Source organism: Rana temporaria, chromosome 2, assembly GCF_905171775.1.
Source record: "Rana temporaria chromosome 2, aRanTem1.1, whole genome shotgun sequence".
NCBI lineage: Eukaryota > Metazoa > Chordata > Amphibia > Anura > Ranidae > Rana > Rana temporaria.
In genome coordinates, this window is record NC_053490.1 from 302583267 (window position 1) to 302597841 (window position 14575).

Sequence of the window (14575 nt, forward strand, 5' to 3'; positions counted from 1 at the left end):
GTGCTCTCTACATTGCAGATAGAGAAAGGAGCTGTGGGCGTGGGCGTCCTGACTCTCCTGCTCGCCCCCTCAAGGGAGGATGCGAGCACAACACTCCACACCAGGGAGAAAGCCGCGCATTACTGTGTGTATTTACAGACAGAAGAACAGGAAGTGAGGATTTCTCAGAAGAAATAAGGACATTTAAAAGCAAAATGGAAGGATGAGGTAAGTGAAGGAGGACTGCACTAAGGTAAAGGAAGCTATTTAGGGATATTTTTTTTACCTTTACAACCCCTTTAAGGGGACATGCTGGATCTCATTTACCAATGTGCCCAAAGTTAAAAATATCAGTTACCAAACAATAAACTAAATTGTCTTGTTAAAAATAAAACCTGGTCTGAGAAAAAAAAATGTTTTAATGTTCTCTTAATGTCCTCAGATAATTATGCTTTGTTCTTGGTAGAGATTTAGGGACAGATCCACAGAGCGAGTACGCTGGTGTATCTACTGATACGCCGGCGTACTTTCAAATTTCCCGCGTCGTATCGTTGTTTTGAATCCTCAAAACAAGATACGACGGCTTCTGGGTTAGATCCGACAGGTGTACGTCTTCGTACGCCTTCGGATCTAAGATGCAATTCTTCGGCGCCCGCTGGATGGCGTTCACGTCGTTTTCCACGTCGAGTATGCAAATTAGCTATTTCCGACAATCCACGAACGTACGAGCGGCCGTCGCATTTTTTTACAGCGTCTCTAGTCGGCTTTTTTCGGCGTATAGTTAAAGCTGCTATTTAGTCGCGTATAGTTAGACTTGCTATGTTAAGTATGGCCGTCGTTCCCGCGTTTAATTAGATTTTTTTTTTTTTTGCGTAAGTCGTCCGTGAATCGGGATGGACGTAATTCACGTCTATAGCCCCATACACACTATCAGTTTTCCTGACGGTTTTCTCTTCAGGTTTACCAAAACCAACTAATATGAGGTCAAACCTCAAGAGTTTCAATTTGTATGCAATCAGGCAGGCCCTTGCACTACATGGTTTTGGTAAACCTGATGAGAAAACCGTCAGGAAAACTGATAGTGTGTATGGGGCTTCTGTTAAAAAAAATGATGTCCTTGCGACGTCATTTAGCGCAATGCATGGCAGGAAATTTAGGGACGGCGCATGCGCAGTTCATTCGGCGCGGGGACCGCTTCATTTAAATGAAACACGCCCCCTAATCGCCGATTTGAATTCCGCGCCCTTACGCCGCCAGAGATAGACTACGCCGCCGAAACTTACAGCGCAAATTCTATGGGGATTCGAACCTGCCAAAAGTAAGTTACAGCGGCGTAGCGTATCTCACATACGCTGCGCCCATCTATTTGTATGTGGATCTGCCCCATAGCATGTAGACCATGACTCCAATATTTTATGAAGGCTTTGGCTGCAAGCTGATTTAGTGTTATTTGCTGAATATTAGCTTAAAAAGTATGTGCTTTCCTTGGTAAAACTGCATAGCTATTTGGCATTTAGTATCTACAAAGTCAATTATGTGTTACAATGTAATTTTATCATGCATAGTAACGTCATTGCATTATAAGCAATGATAATATTAGGCTTTGCAGGCACCATTACCATAGCCAAAAACTGCATCAACTCTTGCATCAAAGCCAGGAAAAAATAGTTAAGCCTCTGCTCAAGCAAGAAGGAAATTGAAATTATGACTAGATTTGCCTACTACCCATAATTTTTGGGATCAGTCTCAATTTCCTTAAAAATGCTATCCCAATATTGCACTACTGCCAACTGTCCAGTGCAATTCCCTTATGATTTGCATATTTTTTACACAGAAAGGGTAATATAGTGTTTATTTTTTAAAACTATAGGCTGTAATAAACCATAATGTTTTTAGATAGTATCCACATAGGCATCTTCCTCTCCAGCGTATGCAATGTGTTATAAGGTACACATCCATCAAGCTTTAGGTTTAAATTAATAACAGTGGCAAGAAAAAGCATGTGAACCCCATGGAATTAACTGGTTTTCTGCAGTAATTTGCCATAAAATGTGATCTGATTCTCATCTAAGTCAAGATAGACAAACAACATGTGCTGATAACTGATAACACAAATTATTCAAATTTCTTGTGTCTTTATTGAAGACAGTCATTAAACATTCACAGTGCTGGAGGAAAAAGTAAGTGAACCATTGGAGTTAATAGCTGGTTGAACCTCCCTTGGCAACAATGACTTCAAGCAAGCGTTTCGGTAGCTGGATCAGACCTGCACAATGTTCCTATGTACAAAATTGCTTTAGCTCAGACATATTTATAGGATGTCTGGTGTGAATAGCTCTCTTGAGGTTATTACACAGCAACTCTATGGGGTTAAGGTCTGGGCTTTGACTGGCCCACTCCGAAAGGCAATTCTTTTTCCTAAAGTCAGACTGTGGTGGATTTACTTGGATGCTTAGGATCATTATCATGCTGCCTCACTCAACTTCAGCTAGCAGACAGCCACCCTGTCAGTATCCTGTATGATATTTTGGTAAACTTTGGAATTCATTTTCCCCTCAATGATGGCAAGTGGTCCAGGCCCTGAGGCAGCAAAGCAAGCCCAAATCATAATGTTCCCTCCACCATACTTCACAGTTAGGATGATGTGTTGATGTTACATAGTTAGTCTGGTTGAAAAAACACAGACGTCTATCTAGTTCAACCATACACAGTGCTGACTTTTCTTCCCAAACAATTCTACTTTTGTTTCATCAATCCAACAAACATTTCCCCAGTAGCATTGAAGTTTGCCAAGGCTTGGGAGTCATTATATCTGGGGATCCACTTCTAGGAAGAATAGCCACAGTACTAAACTGTCTCCATTTATAGACAATTTGTCTAACTGTTAACTGATGGATGCCTAAACACTGTGAATGTTTAATGGCGTGTTCAATAAAGACACGAGAAATTAGTATTGTCTGTGTGTTATTAGCTTAAGCACATTGTGTTTGTCTATTGGTGTGACTTATATGAGGATCAGATCACATTGTATGGCAAATTACTGCAGAAAACCAGTTAATCACAAAGGGGTCACATACTTTTTGTTACCACTGTAGTTACTGCAGTGCAGACTTACTTCAACATTCTTGTAATGTACCATGGTTATTACTGGATGACACATCCAGGCTGTTGCCCTCTGGAGGCAACTAATGAGTTGACAATCAACCAGCGTAGGTAATTTTGTACTAAACTACTGTCTACACTGGGCAGGGGTGTCCAACCTTTTGAAGAGAGAGGGCCACTTAAGCGAATTGGTAACTGAGCACGGGCCACAATGAGCGGAGCCGGAGGATGACAGGTTCGTGTCCACGGACACAGCCCACTCTTATGGGCCCTCTGATCCAATCTGATTCGCCCAGATTCGCAAATCTCGCAAATTCGCAAATCTCCTTTGTGAACACAGGTACTGTTTAGATGCCATACCTTGTGAGAGTCCCAGCCTACCCCTGGTGACATAGAAGATCCAGTCTTTGCTCAAGAAGCTAACTAAAATTATTTTATGCTGGTACTTCAATGACTACATGATCATCAGAAGTAGATCCAAAATGCTTGAGGGTTTAAAGCCTCTCTTCTACCTCTGTGTGGTTGGTGGACCTGTAGATACTCTTTCATGGTGGCATTTTCCTTTCATGTGTGACGGAGGTTCCCGGTCCTGTAGCTAAAGTTTCATGGTATTATATGCACTGCCACAACACATATCCAGTTTAAGCTAGAGATGCAGAATTTTCATTTTGAGTAAGTGCATTTAGCTTATGCTATATTTGCATTGCTAAAGTAGCTGTTACCTGCACATCATTATACAACCCCTGGCAAAAATTATGAAATCGCCACTCTTGGAAAATGTTCATTCAATTGTTTAATTGTGTGGAAGAAAAAATAAAATCACAGACATGACTCAAAACTATTTTCATTTAACATTCCAACTTTCTGGCTTTAAGAAACACTTAAAAAAATATAAAAATAAAACTGTAGTCAACTGTTTTTGCAGATCAAGCAGAGAAAAAAAAATATGGAATCACTCAATTCTGAGGAAAATACAAGTGTAATTAAAAGTGGGGTATGCCTGTATTATGGAATCACCATGTACTTTGCAGTTCTAAAACAAACATCTGCATCAGATTACATCTGCTAATTAGTCTTCAGTTAAAAAAGAGTGCTTGCACACCTTGGTGAGCTGTTGCACCATCTTCAAGAAGGTAAGTCATCACGGAATGTTGCAAAAGATGTTGGTTGTTCCCAGTCAGCTGTGTCTAAAATCTGGACCAAATACAAATCAAATGAGAAGGTTATTAAAGGGAAGCGTACTGGTAGTCCATAGTGTCAAGATAGAAAACTTAACGCAATATGTTTTGAGGTATGTCTGTGATGCCTACACAACAGGGCGGATCAGTAATGATCCGACGTGTGAACCTCCGTTTGCTCAGTGGGGATCGCTCCGTTGATCCCCGCTGAGCCGGCGGATGACAGGGCGGTCCTCCGTCTGCAGAATCGGAGGAATGCGGAAGCGGGCGAGATCGGGTGTCAGCGGATGTTTATCCGCTGACACCCGCGATCTCATAGGGACCAATGTATGTCCCTTTTTATCCGTACACTGATGGATGAAAAAGCGGACATACGGTCCGCAGTTTGCCATTCTGGCAGAGAGGAAAACTGAGTTCTGGTGTTTCTGCTAGCAGAAATACGGATCTCTGTTTTCCTTTAGTGAAAGCACATCTCCTACAGTTAGAAATCTGCCAGTGTCATTAGAACAATAACAGTGCATTTTTTAGAACCGATCACTGTATTAGTATCATTGGTCCCCAAAAAGTGTCAAAAGTGTCAGTTAGGTGTCCGGTCTGTCCACCACAATGTTGCAGTCATACAAAAAATTGCTAATCGCCACCATTACTAGTAAAAAAAAAAAAAAATCATAAAAATATCCTATAGTTTGTAGACACTATGGCCCGGATTTACAGAGAGCGGGCGCACATTACGCCGCCGTAGCGCAAATAAGATACGCTACGCCAACGCAGTGCAGAGAAGAAAGTATGGAATTCACAAAGCCATTGCTCCCAAAACTGCGCTGGGTTTCTCAGGCGTAAGCTGGCGTAGGTGGAAGTGGGCGCAAGCCATGCAAATGATGGGCTGAGTCTCAGACAGATACTTAAAACGAACGGAGCATGCGCCGTCCCGTGGATGCATCCCTGTGCGCATGCTCAGAATCACGTTGGAACAACTGCCTAAGATACGTCGGATCACTTTCTACGGTCTGAACGTAACCTACGCCCAGCCAGACACACGTCCAACATAAACTACGTAAAATACGCCGGCTTGTGTTCCCTGGTGCAGCCCTTTGCATGGATGCTGCTGAGTTACACCTCCTTTATAGGGCATAACTTTACGACGGACGTATGACTTTACGCGCACTGCGTCGGGCGCGCGTAGGTTCGTGAATCGCCGTATCTCCCTCATTTGCATATTTGAATAGAAAATCAATGGGAGCGCCACATGCGTCCAGCATAAATATGCACCCACTCTACACCGGCGCAGGCAAGTTACGTTGGTGGGATGAAGCCTGTTTTTAGGCGTATCTTAGTTTGTGAGTCCGGCGCACAGATACGATGGCGTATATTTGCACTTACGCGGCGTATCTGGAGATACGTCGGCGCAAGTGCTTTGTGAATCCGGGCCTATAACTTTACGCAAACCAATCAATATAAGCATATCAGGATTTTTTTTTACCAAAAATATGTAGCACAATACACATTGGCCTAAATTGATGAAGAAATTTGATTTTTTACATTTTTTAGTGGGTATGTTTTATAGCAGAAAGTAAAAAATATTGTTTATAGCGCAAAAAATACCAGATACCACACTGATTTGAGACACTATTCTGCCCTCTGACGCCAAAAACGGAGCATAAGTCTTCCCTCTGACATCAACATTGGGGTACCATTTCTCTCACTGACGCCAACAATTCCTCCCCCTAATACCAAAGGTGGGGCACTGTTTACTCCAAATGATGCCAGAAAATGTTCTATTCACGCCGGCCACAGTCTGGCCTCCTAAAGTCTTAAGGACAGTAAACTGGCCCTTTATTTAGAAAGCTTGGAGACCTCGGATTTAGGCCGATATATATTCTTCTACATATTTTTGGTAAAAAAAATTACAATAGGCATATATTGATTGGTTTGCGCAAAAGTTATCGCGTCTACAAACTATAAGACAGATTTAGGGACTTTTTTTATTGTTTTTACTGGTAATGGCGGCAATCTGCAATTTTTAGCGGGACTGCGACATTGCGGCGGACGGATCTGACCCCCAAATGACACTTTTTGGGGACCAGTGACATTATTACATTGATCAGTGCTATAAAATGCACTGATCAATGTAAAAATGACACTGGCAGGGAAGTGGTTAACACTAGGGGGTGATCAAGGGGTTAACTGTGTTCTCTGAGTGTGTTATAACTGTATGGGGGAGGAGCTACCAGAGACATGATAGGGGTCGCTGTTCCCGATCACTGGGAACAGTAGATCTCTGTCATGTCATCTGGCACACAACGAGAAATCGCCTTGTTTACATAGACAGCTCCCCATTCTGTATTGCGAGTCCCCGGCGGACATAGAGTCTGCCGGACCCACGGGCATGCTCGCGCCCACAGTTTGCGCAGGAGAGCCTGCCGCAGTATAAGGACAGCAAGCTGTAACGCAGTGCCGTATTGCAAAAAATGGCATGGTCAGAAAGAGGGTAATCCCCAAACTGGAGTGGTTAATTACCATTATGCATTGCAGGCATTTGTTATATGTATAGAATTTTTATGCTTTGTTTTAACATCATCTACAAACATTATTAGATGTACTTCTTTGTGCTTAAAAGGAAAATTGACATCTTACAAGTCCACAAGTACATTGAGATAGCACAAGTTCATGTGTTCATATGTTTACATTTCACAATTACATTATTAGAAATCCAATCTCAAAGATCAGGGAAAGTTGATAGAATTACAGCACGGTGTCAGAAATTGTTCGATCACATTATACAAAAAGCCTGATTCAGCTAAATCAATGCTTTATAACCATCAGTACAAAAATCTTCTGACATTTGACAGAAAACAAATACTATTCAGGATGATGCACATTGCAAGATAAGGGTGTTTGTGTCAGCCTTAATAATCTGCAGTAAATGGAATCTATGCACTTGTGAACCTGTCCTGGTAAGCTGACTCTCATCTCATTCCTAGCTGTGGCAAACAGCACTGTAGCTAGTGAAATCCTGCAATGCAGTACTGCTAGTTAATGAAATGTTCGTATAAGCCTATTAACATTCAGCCAGAGGAGCGTCTCCTCCCTGAGACGCAATGTTCCCAGGGTAAATATCACACTTAGCGGAGCCCAGGCTCAATACTCAGGTCCACACCAGCAGTCACGTCTTTGACTCCCATTGTACTGGACAACACACAATCATCAGTAACAAAGGGAGAGAGTACATGTCATGCATAGTAAGTCGTTTATAGAAAAATAATGGAAATGGTGTAAAAAGATGCCAATGTAGCCAAAGAATAAAAAAAAAAAAAAAAAACTCTTCTATATCATTAGCGTCAGTCAATCAGGTCTATTAGTATAGCTAACACACTTTGAAAGAATACAGTGATCAGCTTTCTCAATAAGGGAAGATAACAGGAATTTTATTTATATTCCACTTACAATTTGCTTGCAATCAGAACGCTACACAGATCATATGCCTCCTTCTAATCTGTGCATAATTAAAGTATACGTGTAAAGCATTTTTAAAGATTCTTATTTAATTCAGTTATTTATTCATAGTAAAAATCCTTACATGTATTTTAAAGAGGAGCTTAAGCTTGAGAAGGGGTGGCAGGAGCCAACGACTTCCTTCTTAGCCCATTACTGTAGGTGGCTACTGAAGATGTAACTCCTACTACCATTTTTTTTACTTTAGTTCTGCTTTAGGGTTCATCAACACATATTAACAGCTAGTTTACACTTGCAAGGCTTTCGGACAGGCATTCAAAAAATATATGTAAAAAATACTGCGCCAAAAGTGAAAAAAAGTGATAAGCTGCTAACACAACAAAAGAACAAATATTGTAAAAAATGCAGTGTAGCGCTAAATATAAGAAGAGATAGGATACCCCTCTCTATAACATTGAAGAAAGTTGTTAGTGTTTGCAAACATATTAAATGTGTATAAATAACACAAATACTAACTAAGCCCAAATATTTGCTGAACGTGATGATGGACAGCCTAAAGGATTTTTTTTTGTGTAAATAACAAAAAATATATATGGTGAACACAATAATAAAAAAGTGAATCAAATGATCATTGAATAGTCACTGAAATGAATTATAATGTATAGACACAGTCCAAAATAAATTCTGTGACAGCCATCACCATAAGATCATCAATAGATATCCAAAGATTGGGAATTCCCAAGTCGATGTAAAAAGATGATCGCAGACTTTAACCGGTCTATATGTGAGCAAGATGGTATGCTATTCAGAGATGTCACCGGGGAGTGCCTTGGGGATGTGGGGGTAAAGAAATTAATACTCTAAAGCCTCGTACAAACGATAGGTTAACCAGAGGACAACGGTCTGAAGGACCGTTGTCATAGGTTAACCGATAAAGCTGACTGATGGTCCGTCACGCCTACACACCATGGGCCAGATCCACGAAGCGTTTACGCTGGCGTATCTATTGATACGCCGCGTAACTTCTAGTTTGCTCCGGCGTATCTTTGTTTTGTATCCACAAAACAAGATACGCCTGAAGCTGGGCTAGATCCGACTGGCGTACGTCTTAGTACGCCGTCGGATCTAAGGTGCAAATTTACACTGGCCGCTAGGTGGCGTTTCCGTCGATTTCCGCGTCGAGTATGCAAATTAGCTAGATACGGCGATCCACGAACGTACGTCCAGTCGGCGCATTTTTATATGAGGCGTATCCTATGTTAAGTATGGACATCGTTCCCGCGTAGAATTTTGAAAATGTTACGTTGTTTGCGTAAGGCCCCGTACACACGATAGAATCCATCCGCAGATAAATCCCAGCAAATGGGTTTCTGCGGATAGATCCTATGGTGTGTACACGCCAGCGGATCTGTTTCCGCGGAGAAATCTCCTCTGGGATGGATTCCAGCAGATCGGATATTTGCTGTGCTGCACAACAAATCCATCTGCTGGAATCCATTCCAACGGATGGATCCGCTCGTCTGTACAGACTTACCGGATCCATTCGTCCAAAGGGATTCCCCGCACGCGTCGTAATGAATTGACGCATGCGTGGAATTCCTTATATGACAGCGTCGCGCCCGTCGCCGCGTCATAATCGCGGCGACGGCGCGACACGTCATCGGCAGAGGATTTCCGCGCGGATTTCAATGCGATGGTGTGTACACTCCATCCCATCGAAATCAGCGGAAATCTTTGAGAGGATTTATCCGTGGAAACGGTCCGCTGGACCGTATCTGCGGATAAATCCTCTCGTGTGTACAGGGCCTAAGTCGTTCGCGAATAGGGCTTTGCGTAGAATGACGTTCACGTCGTAGGCATTGGCTTGTTGCGGGTTAATTTCGAGCACGCGCACTGGGATACCCCCACGGACGGCGCAAGCGCCCTTCAGAAAAAACGTAATTTACGTTTGGTCAAGACGTATTGCCATAAAACACGCCCCCATCTCATCCATTTGAATTGCGAGCCCTTACGCCGACACAGTTACACTACGTCGCCATAACTTACGGCACAAATTCTTTGAGAATACGGGAAATACGCTGTAAGTTACGGCGGCGCCGGCCGTAAAGAATCGCTGTGCTTCGTGGATCTGGCCCCATAGGTTAAATAACCGATCGTGTCAGAACGCGGTGACGTAAAACACAACGACGTGCTGGAAAAAAGGAAGTTCAATGCTTCCAAGCATGCGTCGACTTGATTCTGAGCATGCGTGTATTTTTAGCTGATGGTCGTGCCTACTAACGATCGGTTTTTACCTATCGGTTAGGAATCCATAGGTTAATTTTAAAGCAAGTTGGCTTTTTTTTAACCTATGGTTAAATAACCTATGGGGCCCACACACGATCGGTTTTGACCGATGAAAACGGTCCTTCAGACCGCTGTCCTCTGGTTAACCTATCATGTGTACGAGGCCTTACCCTCCTGTGTGGATCCAACTCACCCTAGAGTGAGTGAGTGAGTGAGTAACTTGTATAGCGCAGCAAATGCGAACTTAATCGCCTCAACAGTGGTGGATCACTTGCGCTTGTATCCCAATGAGGGATTTGAGGGAACCGGAACCGCACAGTGTCTCCTCTTTCCTTCAATGCGTCTCCTCCAAGATTGGTGACTCCACAGCCAGGACCCAATATGGCGGGGTTAAATGTCCACACCAAAAGAGCTTTTCCAGATATATATAAAAAAGGAAAGATCCTCCACACAGTGTAAATCCAAAACGGGATTTTTAATGAAATCTTAAAAAAGCTTCAAACCAGCTCACACTTCAGACAATGTAACCAAACATATAAAAATATGTATATAAAAAAGTTCCAACATAAAAATCCAAAACAGCCGGTCTAGTAGCGTGGTAAGGACAGCTGGAGCTGGCATGTAACCCAGGCATTGTTAAAGCTCTCTGAACCCCAGTCAAAGCTCCTGTCACTAAATAAAATGGTTAGCTTACAGTCCTATTTACACCTTGCTTTTGCTTTGCATCGGCTACCGCATGTAGTTTTAGTGGTGCTTCAAAGAGTCTTCAAAGCCTCCATAGAAGTTTATGGCAAAGCTTGCTTGAAGTAGCACTGAAGTCTCATCGAAGCCCTACCAAAGCCCCATTGAAGCCCCACCAAAGCCTCAACGAAGCACCAAGCAAAAGTAGGTGTAAACTGGACTGTAGGCCTAACCATTTTATTTAGTAACAGGGACTTTGACTGGCGTTCAGAGAGCTTTAACAAAGCGTGTTCGAAGCCTTGTTTTGAAGCAAGTGTAAACTAGCCCTTAATGCCCAACCACAGGTTTCCCCACTGTAAAGCCTAAGTTTACCCAAAAGAAAAAAAAAAATCTGTGCAAGAGGACATTTCTTACTTTCAATGAGATGTGTCCCTTGTGCTGATGTGACCTCACCACCCCTGCCCCGCATACTTTCACAGGCTGGGGGGGGGGGGTAAATAGAACTAAGGAGCTCTGCCAGGCAGTTATCAAGAGTGCCTGACTATGCCTGCCCTTTTCACCCAGCTGCTCCATTTGCAAGAAAATGTTACTTAATTTTTTATGGATGAAAGGCTGGCGGTGAGGGGAGATGTAATGTTTATGGGGGGGAGGTAATGTAAAAAGTGGGAAGTGTTGTGGGAGGTTATATGAAGGGGCAGTGCTGTAGGGTATGAGATGTGATGTAAAGGGGGGAGGGAATGCTGTTGGGGGGTTATGTGAGGGTGGAGAGTTCCGGGGGGGGGGATTTAAAGCGGACAGTGCTGCGGGGGGGGGGGGTGCTGTGATGTTAACGGAGGCAAGTGCTGTGGGGGGAGATTTGAAGGAGGAGCAGTGCTGTAAGGGGTAATGTGAAGGAGCTAAAGTGCTGTGGGGGTGATGTAAAGGGGCAGTGCTGTGGGGGGATTGTTGTGAGGGGGCAGTAGACACAAATGTGAAGAGTAAACTAATGTGAAGTGGGAGACTGTGATGTGGGCAACACTAAGGACACTGATGTAAGAATAGGATTGTGATATAAAATGAAGGCGCTGTGTTGGGAAGGATCTGAGACATATGCAATTTGGACCTCCACTGGAAGAAAATTTTAGTGATCGGACCTCCATGTGTTTTACATCAATAACCCTATATACAAGAACAAGTCTCCTGCGCTCTGATATTTTATAGGGAGTACTATGAAGTGGTGCAGTTCAATTAAAAGTTATCATCTAGAGTCTTGCAGCCCTCCTCAGAATCGTGGGAATTCATGAAACTATAAAAGAGAAGAAAGAGAGCGGAGGGCGCACCGACCTCGTGTGATACTGATAAAATATATTTATTCCAATAGTAAAATCAATGGTTATACTCACAAAATTGGAGTTAAAATCAGGCTTTAAAAATAAGTACAGCAGATGTCCAGCATCGTCAGTGGAACACGAATAATCGTTTGAACCAATCAGTAGATGTAAAAGCTGACGCGTTTCGGGGGCGTACCCCTTTCCTCAGAGCTAACGTGGTCTGCAGTGCTTTGCAGACCACGTTAGCTCTGAGGAAAGGGGTACGCCCCCGAAACGCGTCAGCTTTTACATCTACTGATTGGTTCAAACGATTATTCGTGTTCCACTGACGATGCTGGACATCTGCTGTACTTATTTTTAAAGCCTGATTTTAACTCCAATTTTGTGAGTATAACCATTGATTTTACTATTGGAATAAATATATTTTATCAGTATCACACGAGGTCGGTGCGCCCTCCGCTCTCTTTCTTCACATCAATAACCCTGCCATAGGGTATTATTCATTTTCCAGTATTCTTTGGGCAGAGTGGTCCTTGGTACCTTGTGAGGGAACAACACTAAGATGTGTTGGGGGGGGGGGTGCAGGAGTAGGGCCAAGATGCCCTGCATTAACAGTAGAGTCCTCGGCCTTCCAGGTTGCACTGGATACAAATCAACCCAAGAGCAAGAGGACATCTTGTGACCAAGAAGGGGTACTATTGGAGACAACTTAAAGGTAAGTATTGTAGTGTGCTGTTTAATTAATAAATTGTATCTTTTCTAACACCTGAGGGTATTTATAAAAAAATATTTAGTTTAGTAATACCTGAATGTTTGTTGGTACTTGCCTACACATTAGCATTCGAATAGGAAGAGAAAGGGGCAGGACTATAAACCAATTAGCCTCTGATATTTTGCACAATACTGTAGTTCTAACCAGTGGATTTCACTAATTGAAGAAGAGAGCCCAGAGATGTCATGACCGATCCTTCTCTATCCAGTCATAGTCTTAACCAAGCTGTATTGTTGTGACTGCAAAGGAAAAGCATAAGTGGTCAGGACTTGGGTATGGTATCTGGTAAGGATTGCTAGATTAAAGAACTAGCTGAAGAGAACTATTTTTTGGCAAGTAGAACTGTTCAGCCAAGCTGTTATAGCTGCAAAGGGTGGGCCAACTCAATGTTGAACCCTACAGACTAAGACTGGGATGCCATTAAAGTTAATGTGCGTGTGAAGGTAGGTGTCCCAATACTTTTGACAATACAGTGTATGTATTCTTACTGTATGTTTAGCTGTAGACGTAAGCTTATAATGTAAACAATATACAGAGACTATGCATGCTTCATATATTCCGAAATCTATGGCAAGCAGCCTAGCCGCCTAGTACATTATCTTTACACAGTATTGTATTACTTGTTTGGACTTTTGGAAGAGGCAGGTTGGTGAGGATTAAAACCATATCAACCTTCCTAGTCCATGGCTTCATAGAAGACTGTGAACTACTATGATGAAGGTTCTGCCACACATAGTATTTCAGGGGAAAAGGGCCCACAGGCATGCTATTGTTTTTGAAAAGTTTAGTAAAATTAGATTACATTTTTTTATGACTGCGGCAACTTACACTTCATCAGTTAAGTGGTAGAAAACTCCACTTTGCAACTTTTACCTACAGGTAAGCCGGGTATCACAGGAGCACGCCCGCAAGCTAACCCCCTTGGGAGATCGCTTCCTAGAAGGGGGTTAGCTCTTGCAGGGAGAAGCAGAGACAGCCGCCGAGGGACCCCAGAAGACATGGATCTGAGCCACTCTGTGCAAAAAGAGCTGCACAGTGGAGGTAAGTGTAACATGTTTGTTATTTAAAAAAATAAAATAAACCTTTACAACCCCTTTAAGGTAAGTCTTTCATATGATGTTGATATGCAGTGCATACTAGCACGTTATGCCATTATCTTGCAGAGGATGCCAGAATTATTATTATTATTTTTATTTTTTTTATGTACTACGCCTTTCAGGGTTTCAGCTGCAATAGGTATGTTATAAACAGATCTCCCAATGTTTTATGAACTGGCAATCCAATCTTTCGAATAAATCCTTTGATGACAAATCCCTTGTTAGCTGTAGGTAAATCTACCACTGAATTAAATATGTCTATTGCTGGATGCTGAAAAAGACTACATTTATGAAGCTTTTACATTATACATGACATTACATTCTTAGAACAAAGTTAAGCTGGCTGAAAAACAAACATTTCAAACTCTGCAAGCTGAATAATTATATTTTAAGGTGTCTTTTATACAATAGTAGTTAGTTTATCAGATAATAATAGCAGTGATCTTTTCAACAATAAGAGAAAATGCAAAATGAACAATTTAGTAAATAACTGAGTGATTAATATTCCTGGAGAGATAATTGCTTTATGTTTGAAAGACGTTTCATGTCCAGGGCCTCTGATGTCAGGGTACTCACTATTCCTCAGGCTGGAGGAATCTCTTCTGATGAATTATGTGTGGAAACAACAAAGCTGCAGAACTATACCACAAGGCTTTGAGCTATAGGGATATTCCAAGAACTACAAGGCTGCAAAAAGGGAATGAAGGAATGGCCAAG

General features: G+C 42.3%; 1 protein-coding gene across 7 annotated transcripts in view; it reads right to left on the minus strand.

Moving 5' to 3' along the window:
* Positions 1 to 14575, minus strand: part of DLGAP3 (DLG associated protein 3) — a 626246-nt gene that overhangs the window by 439256 nt on the left and 172415 nt on the right. For 6 of the 7 annotated variants that reach the window (XM_040337299.1, XM_040337294.1, XM_040337292.1 and 3 more), the window contains exon 2: positions 4184 to 4275. The exons of the other annotated variant lie outside the window; for it this stretch is intronic. The gene's annotated coding sequence lies outside the window, so the exon portion shown is untranslated. The remainder of the gene's footprint in view (positions 1 to 4183; positions 4276 to 14575) is intronic. 7 annotated transcript variants of the gene reach the window in all.